The 14899-nt window shown below is 41.9% G+C and overlaps 1 long non-coding RNA gene across 1 annotated transcript in view; it reads left to right on the top strand.

The window, feature by feature from the left end:
- Positions 1 to 1619: 1619 nt before the first annotated feature.
- LOC130679708 (uncharacterized) overlaps positions 1620 to 14899 on the top strand; it is a 33345-nt gene continuing 20065 nt past the window's right edge. The window contains exon 1 of the long non-coding RNA XR_008992716.1: positions 1620 to 1743. This is a non-coding gene — a long non-coding RNA (uncharacterized LOC130679708). The remainder of the gene's footprint in view (positions 1744 to 14899) is intronic.

Consider the following 14899-nt stretch of genomic DNA (forward strand, 5'->3'; position numbering starts at 1 on the left):
TCTAGGGTACGCCCTGGGCTCATCTGAAACCCAGAGTCATTGGCCATCTGCTTCGAGTCTCAGATTTAATTATTAGTCAGGCCTCAAGGTGAAAGGGTCTATTTGCCTTCCTCTCTGACAGCCTTTAAAAGCCAGTTCCCATAAAAAGCTCTGTTCTTGGTGGTCCGGAGGAAAACTCAGGATTGTTTTTTTATTACTCTGTGTGTACCTGCGGTAAGACCAGGAGATGGCAGTATTTCTATGCTTTTCTCCCTTCCATTGCTAAAAGCAGGATTTATGAAAAAAGCAGAGTGGGTTCAGGGTGTTGGAACAGTATTAGAGGAGGCTCCCCTGGGCGCACACTGCCTGGACATTTTTTGTTTTGTTCATTTGAGAACAGATAATCTTGTTCATTTTAAACTTTTAAATTCTTTTTATTTTGTAACAATCTCATGTTTACATACAATTTGCAGTGATAGTACAAGAACCTTAGCTTTTCAGAGTCGTGGGAGGATGTTGCCAGTGTGATGACCCATCATTGCCGGGTACTTTATGTATATTTCTTGCAAACAAGGATGTTCTTCTGCAGAGTGACCAGAAAGCCTTCAAAATCAGGAAATGAATAATTATACTTTATTATCCTGTAATCCTCAGATACTCCTCAAGTTCCACCCACTGTCACAATAATGCCCTTACAGCAAAAAGATCCAGTCCAGAATCACCATTATGTTTAGTTACCATGACTCCTAATATCCTTCAAATGGAATGTTCCAAGGTCTTTCTTGTCTTCCATGACCTTGATACTTTTGAGATTACAGGTGTTATTTTGTAGAATGTTCTTCAATATTGTGTTTCCCTATATTAGATTGAATTTGTGCATGTTTACAGGAATATCATGGAGGTGACGTGTTCTTTTCACTTCATTCTATCATGTGGCACATGGTTTCAATTTGTGCCAGTACTGGTTAACAGATGTTAACTTCCACCACTTGATTGCAGTGTTGTCTGCCAGCCTTCTCCACTGTAAAGATATTCTTTTCCTTTTTTATAACTAATAAGACTTTTGGGAGGAGGTACTTTGAGACTTACGTATCACGTTTATCATCAAAGTTTCAAATTATTTACTCATTTGTTTACACCAGTTTAGATTGATGAATTCCTCTTTTAGTCCTATTTTATTCAATGGGTCATTTATTTTGATGGTCAGATTGTTTCAGACTTTGTTATTGTGAACGATTTGTCCACTCAGAGCGAGTCTGCATGCAGCAAGTCAGTCTCTGCCTCTGGGCCTCTCTACCCCTGCAGCCATCTCAGTCTCTGTCCTCGGCGCTGCCACCACTCCAGTCTTCCCTACAGCCTTGCAGCTGTGCCACCGTGTTGCCCAGAGCACTGGGAGAAGCTCTTTATATAGAGTCAATAAAAATGTATTGCCCACATGTGTGCAGTGAGCTAGCCAACCAGGGCCACGTGAGAATCCCGGTCACAGGAATCCACACTGATGTTTATAGAAAGCCTGACCGCTTAGTACATCATGTGGAGATCCTTCATGAGTGAAGGGTTTGCTGCCTCACCGTCATGATGTCTGCTGCCTCCTCCTTGTTGATACGTGATGGTGATTAAGGTGAGAAAGGTGATGCAGTTCATCTGTTCTCTAGATCTTGCTAGACCCTCTAAAGGTCATTGTCGGGCTAGGCAGACCGCTGGATTGCTGTCCATGTGCCAGGCATTACTTTGGCCTCTTGGGGGCCTCCATTGACTGAGCAGGTGAGCACTGCAAGCCAGGGGTTGAGAGCTTGGGCTTCAGAGACAGATGTTCTTGATTTGAATCCTGTTCCAATCTGGCCCTTCTCCCCGACCCTCACCCCACACCTGTGTAACCACTGTTGGTTTACAAGGTCTCTCAAGTCTTACTTTCCCCATCTATAACACAGAATGAGAATGCCCCTGACGGGGTTGCATCAACAATTAAAAAAATAATTCATGTGCAGCATTTAGTACAATGCCTGGTCCATAGTAAGTACTCCAGATATATTTTAAAAACTATTAAAGCTTTTTGGCATAACTGTTAACTGTCATTGGTGTGCTAACATTGGCCTATGTAGGGGTAACATTAGAATGGTCCTTTGTGGTGTTGTGGTAGGGATTTGCCAAGATGTCCATTTATTTGTTTATTTGACAAGTATTTGTTGGCTGAATATTACTGCCAGGTACAATTCTAGTTGCTGGTGATAGATCAATGAACAGAACATTACACAGTCCCTGCCCTCAGGAAGCTTATATTCTAGTTGTTTGTCGGTGGGAGAGGGAGGCAAGAGGCATAAAAATAAGTAAATTATTTAATGCATTAGAAGGTGAGAGTGCTATGGAAACAGAGCAGGATAGAGGGTGAAGAGGGGGCGTTTTAAGAATGTGGTCCTGGTGCGCCTCATTGAGGAGGAGTTTGAGCAAGCGCTTGCAGGAAATGGGGGTGAGGGGCTCAGGTATGTAGGGGCAGAGCACCCCACTAAAGCCTTGGTGCAGGAGTGAGCTCCTGGTGTGTCCCACGAATAGCCTGAGGAACCACGGGGCTGGAGAGCAAGGGGGTTAGAAGCCAGTGGTGAGCATGGGGGCGTCATCACTCAGGCCTGGGGGCCTCTGGGAGAACAGCGGCTGTGCTCTGGATGAGACGGAGACCACTGGGCGCCAGCTGTGCCCTTCAGGTTGCGTCTCACAGTTTCCTTCTTCCTCTCTCTTTCTCTTTTTCTTTCTTTGCTCCTTTCTCCCTCTCGCTTTCCTCTCTCCTTTTTTCCTTCCTTGCTTCTTCCTCCTCCTCCTGTAGGCCACCAGGAAGTTTTTTCCTGAATATCAGGTCAGCTATGTCCCTGAGCCTCTGGCAGGTTTTCAGATTATGAAAGGTATGATTTATGTGACTTCCAAGGTTGTGTTCTTTGTGTAGACAGCCAAAAAGCTAGTGTCCATCACCCTCCAGATCAAAGCAGAGGCCCCATCTCCACAGAATGTTGGGGTGATGGAAGCTGAGTGAGTACCTGAAACTTCCTGAAGCACCGATGACTTCGGAGCCCATCCTGAGGGTGGCTAGCGTGATTGGTTAGCAGCGGTTTCCTCCACTAGACCATGTTCTCCGAGAAGGCAGAGGCTGTGGGGCTGTTTCCAATATCAGCATTATATCCCCAGAGCCCCTACATTGCCTTGCGTACTAAATAGGTATTGATTGAATGAACAAACGCATTGAATCAATGTGGCGGTTTTTATGATTTTACTGCCATAATGCTAGGGCCCCACATTATGAGGCCTGTATTCACAGAGCCATAGACAATTATACTGTTGGATGAAAACCTATCTATTTAAGAATACACTGCATGGCTGCATTTTATGCCAGCAAGATTTGGGTGATGGGGCACAGCTTTTGTCATGATCAGCAACTGTCTGAAACGTTCCCTCTGCCAGTTTGTCAGAAAGTCACACAACAAGATATCAGAGGAATGGTAAGAGATGATGAGAAAACCCATTTTTGTTTGTAAATGAAAGAATTCAGGAGATTCAGTTTTTTTTAAACAAATCATTTTTACTATATTTAATATCAATATGTAAAAATAGAAACCTATATAAAATCTATTTTTACAGATCTTATACAAGTATAAAGCCAAAGGAACATATCAGTTAATACAAAGGCAATTATGAAACCAATATGATTCAAATGAATAGCATCAGTGAAACTGAATTTCACCCCTGCATGTGGACATTCCACCGGCTGCTTCTCCCCGCTGTGTTTTCCTGGGCAGGCTTTCACACAGTCACCCTGAGGCGGTGCAGCTCCCCTAACACAACTCGCTCAGAATATTGCAAAATATATATTCCTTCTGTCATCTGCAGTGCAATTTACCTTTTACCATTCCTGGGTTAAAAATCCTTCATTTATCTGTTAAATCCGTTTCTGCTTAGCTCTCCAAGCCTAAACCTGATGACCATGTAATCAATTCAAACTGCAGATGAAATCATCTCGCCATTCTCAGATATAAAGTGGATATCCAAATAGCCCAGAAAACGCTTGAGTTAAAAATTTTTGTCTTGAATTTCTACTGAAATGAAAAAAAAGAACAATTTATTAATTTGCACAGAAAAACTTAAGAGTTCTCCAAAAAAAATATATCAGGAAGTTGTAGCTTAACAGCATTAGGCTAAATAGTTACTTACTGCTGATTTATTCAAACCCAAATAATCAATTTGGTATTTTTTCTTTGTGTGTGTGTGTGAGACAGAGAGAGAAAGAGGGAAGGAGGGAAGGAGGAAGGAAAGGCAAGAGGAATTATCCTTTAAATATAATTGTTTATTTTAAGCTGGTCCTTAAATTATAAAAGGCACACTTATCTCTTGTAGAGACCTTTGAGGAGAATCTCAAAGTATGTTTGCCTCTGGTTATTTTCAAGATTTTAACGTTAAGTTGGAATTCTTGAGATGAAAGGTACTATGTAGTTCTAGTAAATAAATAGGAGAATATAAGAATGCATGTCTTGGGCAAATACCAAGACTATTGCTTTTTATTTTCCACTTAAGTCAGATATTTAAAATTTTTATTTGGAGATGATGTTTAACATTTTTTATATTTCAGACTAGCCATTAAATAGTTTATCTAAAACTTACTGGTGTTTGTTTAGATTAAACAGATTAATAAGCAGATTAATGATCTGTTTTCAGCTTTTTGTAATTGTCCTGAGGCAGACTTCAGTTACCATGTCATTACTTTTTTCTTGACTTTACACAAATGTTTTCTGAAGTGTTCTGTGAATTCTTAAAAAATACATAATATACTTTGCTACTGCCAAAGAATGTATGTGTCTTAAATTTGAGTTTTTGAACTCTTGACGTCTGTGAGCATTTTAAATATATTTGTTTCAAAATCAAATCATGAAATTAATGTGGAATCTTGAGAGGTAGAGAATCTACATCCTGAGATGTATGAGAGCATCAATGCTTAGATGACCATATTCACAGAATGTGTAGGGACTTCAAAGTCAATTTCATGTTTTATTTTGTAGTTCTATTTATAGAGCAATACAAGTGGTTTACAAACAAAATAATTTTAGCTATTAATGAACAAAATGTTAAAATTTAGTTTTGAAATTTAACTCTGACTTTGAGCAAAATTGTATTACAGTTAGACCATAGAATAAAAATTTTAACATGTGAAATTCTATTTCATATTCTAAATCCATGTCTATTTAGACACACCCATTGTTATTTCATTATTTTTATCTTTGAACCAGATGTTTGGCATTACATAGGGCTGGCCATAGTGTAGCATAGCTAATAGACATATGTATTCATATGGAATTTGCCATTGTGATAGCCTCAGTGTCATGCCTATTTATCACGTTTTGTTTGTTGTTTTTATTAGAGTCCTAATGGTTATTAGGATGACTTTTAAAATTCTATCCTGAAACTTTACCCCAAAGCATTTCCATTCTGCTGCCACAGGGTGATACCATTAAAGTAATTGTGGTAAAGTGTCATTATTCATGACATGCAACACTGATTTTTTTCCTCCCTAGTTAAGATTATGCCAAGTAGGCTGTATTTGTGCATGTGTGTGTCTTCTACTTGCAGTCACACAATAATTATTGTGTATATCAATGTTTAAGTTGTTGACACATTGTAGAGAATACAAATACAGAAAAATCATATGTTAGAAGTTTCAATTTTCATTTTACGTTTTTTGAGGTGTTTATATGAATATATAGACAAATGTGTGCCCTCCATTGAACATACGGTGACAGGAGTATTGAGCTGTGAGGCTGATGCTGGTCCAGGTTGTGAGTGGATCGGTTAGGGTGTTTCAGTGGCAAGAAAAAGAGTCCAACTCACACTGGCTCAACTACAGAGACACTGAACGGATTCAGGCCTGGTTGACCCAGCGCCTCAGTGTGTGCTCAATCATCCTGGTGGTTTCTGTCAACATCCGCAACCCAGCTTCATGCAAAAGCTCCTTTTCTGAATAGTTGAGGTTTGGCTGCAATTCAGTCAGGGTTTCATGCTTGTCTGTTCATACCCAGCAGGAGGGGCATCTGGTGTCCCACGGTTTCCGGAGCAAGAAACCTGGAAACCCAAACTTACGTGCCCATTGGTTTGAATTGAGCCTCATGCCTGTCAGTGAACCAGTCTGTTCACTGAGGGCTTAGGTGTTGGGTGCAGGCCAGGCCTCTTAGTAGAGACCAGTTAGGGTCCATCCGTGGAGCTGGCACCAGTCCCTCAAAGCCTCCTGCTGCAATACTAGACAGAGGTCAACCATAATGGACGGGGAAGGAAAGGAGAAAAGATACATGTGACAAGAATACCTCTCCTTAGCAAAAGGTACAAACCCAACCCAACATCCAGGTTTTTCACAGGGTGAGTCAAGGACTGGGCAGAGATGTTAAAAACCTAATCTCGTGGGGTGGGGTTTCAGAGATAAAAATCCCATCATGGTGGCTGGGAGAACCAGGGTGCTGGGTGAGGAATTTGGTCCCTGAAAGTACTGGGGACACAAGGTAGTGGCACATAGGACATCTTAGATGTGAAGACTGGGTCTCAATTTCAGAAACCTGTGGATACCAACGATAAGCAAGAACTGACTTCATATGGAGTGGATGGGATATGACGTAGAGCTCCTGCCTTCCCCCCAACGGGTTCATTGTAGGGCTGCAGATACTGGTGGGGGTATGTGGCCCCAGCTCTAGAAGTTAGAAAGCAGGCCAGGGCATGACACCGTGCAGGGAATATGTGCTATAGGCAGGTGGGAATTATTCTGATTTCAATATGCTGATTGAATTAAGAGGTAATGAAGAAATTCAGCTACTGGGACAGGCTGAACTGAATGCAACACACAGCAGAATTGTTAAAATGGAAGTCTTCTAATCTCAGTTTCAGTGGAGGACCCTCGCACATTGGAGTCTGAGCTGGCCATGCCAGAAGGCTCAGCTGAACTTAGAGTTGAGTGATGGGCAGGTGGGCCTGGCGGGAATCTGATTCACAGATGTCACTGCACCATTGCTGGGATGAACCCCAGACTGGGGTCATTCTAAGGGCATGTGAGTCCTTCATAACTGGGGGCATAGCAGTCCTGCCCTCTGGATGGGAAGTGCCCCGGTCGAGGTGGTGGCAGGGGCTGAAGCAGCGGCCCTGGACACACCAAGCGTCACTATGTGTTTAGCGATATGGGGGTGCTTCCAGGCTATCACCTCAAAGTCAAGGCTGAAGGAAAGGCTGATGCATGCATCATTCTGTTTGCTGGGAACCAGGTCTATTATCCTGATTTACCTATTGGAGCTATGTAATCCTGAAAGGCCCAAAGGAAACGGAAGAGGGAGCCGCAGAAAAGTGGGAAGCATGCCAGTTTCTTTCCCCCAACCACCAGCTCTGCGCCGGCCTGCCGGGCTGAATCAGTAATGAGCCTGTTTATGCATACGTGGTTATCAGGAGAGAATCAGTCAGTAAGCACTGGCCTTAATAAGTCAACGTTAAGCAAGCATTTAAAGACCATCTGTTTGGCGGTGGTGGGTGCACATGGACGTGTTACTTTGTGTTGTGAATCACAGGGTGATGACAGTGCTGCCGCCCCTCTTCCTGAAATAGGGGACTGCCCGGTGTTGGTTAGCTCAGGTGGCACAATGGGCCCCGGTGAGGTCAGAGCTGTGGGCCCCCTGTCCACCCCACACCCACATGAAGCCCCACCGAGGGCTTCGGGTGACGAGCGCGTGCCCGTCCGGCCCACTGGCTGGCCAGGAAATGTCTCCACGTCCAGCCGGAACGAGGGGGGCTGGCGAGGTCCTCTGCCCACAGACCCGCAGGCCTGCTACCTGCACAGACGAAGCTGCCTCGCTGTGTTCTGCAGACGAGAAGAGCGGCAGTACTTATTTCCTCGCGGGGAGGCTGCTCAGGTCTGCCGGGGAGGGTGCAATGCCCTCCCCTCCTTTCGCTGGGGCCGCCGGGAGGCCCAGGCCGGCTGCCAGGACCCTGAGCTCAGACTCACGGTTGTCTGACGGGGCTGAGCAGTTTGGTGGCCGCAGCCGCTGAGAGATGAAACTGCTGGGTCTGAGGAAAATGTATTTTAAAATTGTTAAGTAGTGCCGACTTGTCTTAGATGCAATTGTTCAAAATTTACCCAGGATTGTAGGAGAATTTTTCCATATCCGTTCCAACTCTTCATATTTTCATGTCTTAAAATTTTACTAGTCAGTGTGAAAAGTACTATTTCCTCGTTTTGATTTGGACTCTCCTAATCACTAGTGGAGCTGAGCTTTTTAAATCTGTTGGCTGTTCAGATTCCTTCCTCAGAGGATTACCTTGGTTATTGCTTTTACATGTTTTATTGGGTGTTTTATTGGGCAGAGTGTGGCAGGAAAAATCCCACAGAGGCAATGTAGATGAGCAAATAGATGTGGGGCCATTACAAAGCGGCCTTTTCCTGCTGGTCTGCTGAGTGACTCCATTCGGCCCCACCTTCTCAGCACACGGGGAAGATGAGTTACCTGGAGTGTGGGCTTGTGAGACAGTTTAGATGTTTCAGGGAACACAGGGGGCGCAGACTGACTGGACTGCCATTACTCCCCTGCCCCAACCCCAGATGAAACTGCTGGGTTCTGAGGAAAATGTATTTTAAAATCATTAAGTAGTGTCGACTTGTCTTAGATGCAATTGTTCAAAATTTACCCAGGATTGTAGGAGAATTTTTCCATATCCGTTCCAACTCTTCATATTTTCATGTCTTAAAATTTTGCTAGTCGGTGTGAAAAGTACTATTTCCTCGTTTTGATTTGGACTTTCCTAATCACTAGTGGAGCTGAGCTTTTTTAATCTGTTGGCTGTTCAGATTCCTTCCTCAGAGGATTACCTTGGTCATTGCTTTTACATGTTTTTATTGGGTGTTTGCCTTTCCTTGTTGATTCCCAAGTTTTGAAAAAGTGTATTTGGATATTAATCCTTATTTTGTTCTATGTAGGCAAAGACCTTTTCCCAGTCTGCAGGTTCTCTTTTAATTCTGTTTATGGCTTTTGTGTCATGTTTTGGAGATCCTTACTTACCCTGAAGTCATAAATATATTCTCGTAGGCTTTTTACTAATAATTGTAAGCCATTTTGCTCCTTTTTACATTGTAGTCTTTGATCAGTCTGGTTTTGATTTTGGCAGGTATGCATCTAATTTAACTTTTCAATATGGAAAGTCAACGGCCTTAAGACTATTTATTGGGTGGTTCATCAGTTCTCCATCAGTTGTAATGCCACCTTTATCATACACCAAATTTCCACATATATACAGGTCAATTTTTGGTCTCTCTATTATGATTCACTGATCTTTTTATCAATTCCTGCACCAATACCAAACTTTTTAAAACAGATTTTATTGAAGTATAATTAACATACAATACACTGCATATATTTAGGTTTACTTACACACTCTTGAAGCCATCACTACACTCAAGACAATGATCATACCAAGCCCCCCAAGACTTCACTGTGACCCTTGGAAATCTCCTCTTTCCCTTCCCCGCTCCCCATTCTCAGGCAACCACTGATCTGCTTTCCATTGTTATCGATGAGTAAGCATTTCCTTGGACTACGTATCAATGGCATCACATAGAATGTACTCTTCTTTGTAGAATTCATTTCACTTAGCATAATCAATCATTTTGAGATTCTCCAAGTTGTGAATTTCAAGAGTTAATTCCTTTTTACTACTGAGCAGTATTCCATTGTGTGGATATACCATGATTTGTCAGTCCAGTCTCTGATGGCCATTTGGATTGTTCCCAGATTTTAGCTACTACAAATAAAGCTGATAACAACATTCAAATACAAGTTTTGTATGAACATATGTTTTCATTTTTCTTGGGTAAATAAATACCTAGGAGTGGAATGTCTGGGTCTTATGGTAGATGCATATTTGACTTTTAAAGAACTTCCTACTTGTTACTTGCTCCACGAATCATCACCAGTTGTATGGCCAATCACTTTAGTAACAGTGGCATCTCATTTTGCCTCTAATTAGCATTTACCTAGTGACTCAATATGTTGAGCATCTTTCCATATGCTTATTTGCTATCTTTATGCTTTCTTTGGTAAAATGATTGTGCAAAACTTGCCCAAGTTAAAAATTTTTTTTTGTACTTGAGCTGTTTTCTTGTTATTGACTGTTGAGAGTCCTTTATGACAGAAATTCCTTATCAGATATGATTTTCAAATATTTTTTTCTATTTTGTGACTTCTCCAGTTTTGTACCTTCTTGACTTTTAATATTTATCTCATTCATTTTTGCTTTTTTGTTTTTTAAAATATCCTTCCTGTTTGAGGTACAGCCAATAAATATGGATAGGTAGTGCTTTTATTGTTCACTCTACAGATTCTGTAACTTTCATGTCGGTTTGTCCTTAACCCACAGATTTTTTTAAGAAAATTTAATTTCCAAAGATATTTTAATTTTTTCAATTAAAAAATCTGTTATTGTTTCTAATTTTATTGCATTGTGATCACAGAACCTGTTTCCTTACACAAATATTTTGGTGTGTTGTTGAGAATTTCTCTGTTTTCCTTAAAGATTGTGTATTATGTTTACTGTGATGTATATCAAGCTATTTGATTGCTTTTGTTGAATCATTTGTGCTCTTATTATGCTTGATGTAACAGTTGCTGATGGAGATGTGTTAAAAAAAAGCCTCCTTATAAGTATGGATTTGTCCATTCCTCCTTTTAATTCTGGTGATTTTTTATATATATATACTTATTTCAAGGTTATTTTGTTAGGTAAGGCAAATTCATACTTTTGTATCTTATTGGATATTTTTTCCCTTTTTATTAAGTAATCTCCCTCTTCATCTTCATTAATGTTTTTTTCCTTAATTCTATTTGACTAAATGAGTACTACTAAACTGGCTTTATTAGAATGAAAGCCTATTGTAAAAATAAAGAAAAGATCTGGGATTTTCTGTCTTTTAATTGATAAGTCAAAATATGTTTATATTTATTTTAGTTACTATGCATTTGGACTATTATCATTTCATTTTGAATCTACTATGTTTTTCTTTGATACCTCCTTTTTCCTTTACTTCATTCTGCTGAACAAAAAAAGCTTTTTTCCTTCTATTTCATTTCTTCTTCTTTTTAATAGTTTATCTTTTGTTTCTTTACTGATGTGGAAATTATGCATTCTATTTCTATTCTTTTATATATGTATTTCTGATTGTAATTTTTTTTTAACAATGTATGAAATTAACAAGTATCAGGGGTCTACCAGGCAGGTTACTAACTAATGCTGATCTGGTGATTCTTCATGATGGTTGTAAGATTCCGTTTCTAGAAGAGCCAGGACTGTAATTAAGTCAGGTCTCATTTCGGTGATGTGGGGCTTAGCATCTGTGACTATTTTGGGCCTCTTGTAGTGTCTTACCAGTGCTATTGCTAAACAAAGCACATGTAGATCCTGGAATACCTCTGTACCCCATGCCAACCCCAGCAAGGAAGCCGGATTGAGAGGCAAGGCATATGGATTCATGTCTACCTTGACCACTGACACACATCCACGTTTGCCTTTTGCATGTATTACTTCTGTAAAATAGGGCCACCCACAACATTAGTATGCTATCAAAATAGTTATTAAAAACTTCTCATGACTGACATCTCTAGTAAGAATTTTAAGCATGCTAACACTTTAATTAAATGACTATGATTTAGGCTAAGTGCAAATTTACTGATTAAGAGTGAACAGTTTTACTTTACGGCACACAAAGCCATTGAAAAATACAAACGACTGGCCATCTTAGTGGCTGAACTGCCTCTGATACCAGAATATTTCCCACGGTGTACTTGAGACAGTGTGGCCCAAAGCTATTCACTACCGTCCTGATCATGGAGTTCCCCTTCCCGGTCAGCACACTGTTCACCTTCTATCCCAGTATGAGAGGAATACTTTCACCGCTTAGGGAGACTGACAGCGAAGTGAGCACCAGCTGTCGAGCCCTGGCTTCAAGCGGGAAAACACACTGTTATACACTGAATGTTTGCTCCTCCTCTCCCCAGCCCCTCCCTTTCCAAATTCATATGTTGAAGCCTTACCCCCAGGTGAGGCCTTTGGGGGTAATCAGGTTTAGATGAGATCCTGAGAATAGGGTCCTCAGTGATGGGGTTAGTGTCCTTGAAAGAAGAGGGAGAGACCAGAGCCTGATGCAGCTCCCCTCCACTCCACCCCAGTGTGAACACACAGCGAGAACCTGATGTCTGCAGACCAGGAAGACTGCCCTCACTGAGAGCGGAGTCTGCTGGCAGCTTGATCTTGGGCTTCCCAGCCTCCAGAGCTGTTAGAAATAAATGTCTATGTTTACCCCATCTATGGTTATTTTGTTAGAGCCACTGAGCTGACTAAGACACACAAACAAGGTGATGATAACTATTTCAACACTATAGCTGGTTGACTTTGCCTCGTAGTCCACTCTCTTTAATATCACTGTTGGGGGAGGTCACTGAGAGGACATGATTGCTGGTTGACCTGTGAGCTGGACCCCGACAATCAGAGGCTTCTCACCCTTCAATGTGGGTCCTTGCAATGTGGGTTCTGCGTGCCTTTCCCACTCCCAAAAGCTGCACCAGGGACGTAGCCTTGAGACAGCCATGTGGTGTTGACACCATCCGGATGGTATACATGACTGAATCCAGTTAAGGCCTCTATATAAACTTGAGATTTGGCGGGTGGGTATGCAGATTTACTCATCTTGCAGTCGCCTAAGATGAGCCTTGTATGTAAGTTCTCTTGCTTATTAAACCTGCCACCTGCCAATCTGGAGTGATCTGCCTCTTTTTTTGATCTCTCCTGGCCTCTGCATATGGGGGCCAGGGCTCATTTCAGTTCCCAAGGAGGTTGTGAAATAATCAAATTTCATGAATTTGTCAAAAAATGGTAAGACCTTACTTGGGTCAAGCACAGGGCCAGGAGGTGGGAATGCAGGATGGCCATTACCAGTGTCAGGTGGGAGGGCGGACATGGCCACCCCTCATCATGGTGTGGTGCGTAAGTGCGAGAGAGCAGTCAGTGCAGAGCGTGGGGAGGCAGGAGAGAAAGGGGTTAACTTATCAGCTGGGGAAAATGGAGAGGAAGCCAGGACGGCATTACAGACAAGCAGACATTTGAACTTGCCTTGAGGGATGACTGCATTCATGATACTAAAAGCTTATTTCTGGATAAACTTGGCGGATTGACCTCTGCTTTCTCTGGAATCTCTATTCAAACAACCATGTAGTGATTTAAATATATTTTTAAAATTATAAACAATTAAGTAAACAGTAGTAGAGATGATAAATTCTGGAAGCCAAAAACCATGTGGATGTGTGAGACTTGACCAAGTGGAGCACATACACCAGAAACCTAAGCAGGCGGAGAGGAAGCCCAGGATGCCGCTGCTCTGGGCAGCAGGACCCCAGAATGGCTCAGAATCTGGAGCCCCAGGAACCTCTAAAGGGGCAGCTGGGGCTGGGATGGGAGGACCTGTTGAGAGTCTGCAAGAGGAGTAATTAGGTTCCCTCCCCACACCTTGCCATTAGGCAGCTACCCTTCTTCTCCCCTAGCAGAAGACTGTACGACTACTCTCCGAAGATGTCAGACCACATGCGCTTTGGACTCAGGGACACCAGCCACAGTTAAGGCTGAAGGCTACATGCTGGATGGTGAGACTCCCTAGAACCTTCTCCACTCATGGTCAGGATGCTGGCAGCCAAGCTCATATACCCAAGATAAAAGACCTTCAGGTACTAACCGCTATGTGTGTTTGATGAAAACAACACCTCGATTTCCTTGCAGTGAAGCCCCCTGTCCACAAGTCCTGCCTGTGAACACAGAAATTCCAACCACTTTACTCTTAAAAATGAACGAGTAGGCAAAGATCATAAAACTTAGGGAAAGCTTCCAACACTAAAGACAGATCAATAACAAGCACATGACAAAGACAAAACAAATAGGAGAAAGGAACTTGGAGCAAATAGAGACATTGCAAGAAGCAGCAGAGAACTCCTCTTCCTCCCTAACACCAATAACTGAAAATTTTGAAAAGACTAAGGAAGACATAGGCGGAAGTTCTTCAGAGGATATTCCTTTTCAAATAAGAGGCAAACTCTTACTAGGAACGATATCTTGTCCTTCCCCATTCTTTCTTCCTGGAATGTGGGCACAGTGCTTGGAGGTTCAGCAGCCATACTGTGACCATGTGGATGAGTGTCACAAACAAGAATGGTGGAACAGAGAAGCTGAAGGACTTTGATTTCTGAAGAACCTGTTGAGATTCATGTCCGTGTGCAGGCCTCTTTTTGTGTGAAATAAATAGACTCCTTACTTGTTTAAGTCATTGTAGAAAGGTTCTCTGTTACTTTCAAATGAACATAATCCTAATTTATTTAACAAACATTGTTTAGAAACATGGAGGAGACACAGTTAAAAGAGATGAAAGTAGTTAAGGCTTTGGTGGGAAAGATGGAGTAGCAAGCTGCTGTTTTTCTTTATTGGAAACTTCATAGAACTATATTTCTTTTAAAATTATATACATGTATAACTTTGAGAAAAGTAAAAAATAATTGAAAATGAAACTAAAGTTGGGGGTAGGTAGGGCATTCAGGGCTAGTGGCTTGAACACAGGTGTGAGTACGAGGCCATGGGAAGGTGGTGACCTGCTAGGGGAGAGGTCAGAGACAAGAACAGGCAGAGGGAACTGGAGGCAGTTTGTGAGAAGTTTGCTGTGCTAAGATATAGAACTTGGATAAAAAAAATCTCTTAAATGTTGATGAGTTCAACAGCAGCCGCATGGTCTGGAAAAGCTAATGTATCGGAGTCATTTCTCTCCAAGGGAATTACTTGTTCTCTTGGAAGAGCAGAGGTACAAGCAGCCCAATTAATCAGTAAGTCCAAAGGGTAT

Source organism: Manis pentadactyla, chromosome 12 (genome assembly GCF_030020395.1).
Source record: "Manis pentadactyla isolate mManPen7 chromosome 12, mManPen7.hap1, whole genome shotgun sequence".
NCBI lineage: Eukaryota > Metazoa > Chordata > Mammalia > Pholidota > Manidae > Manis > Manis pentadactyla.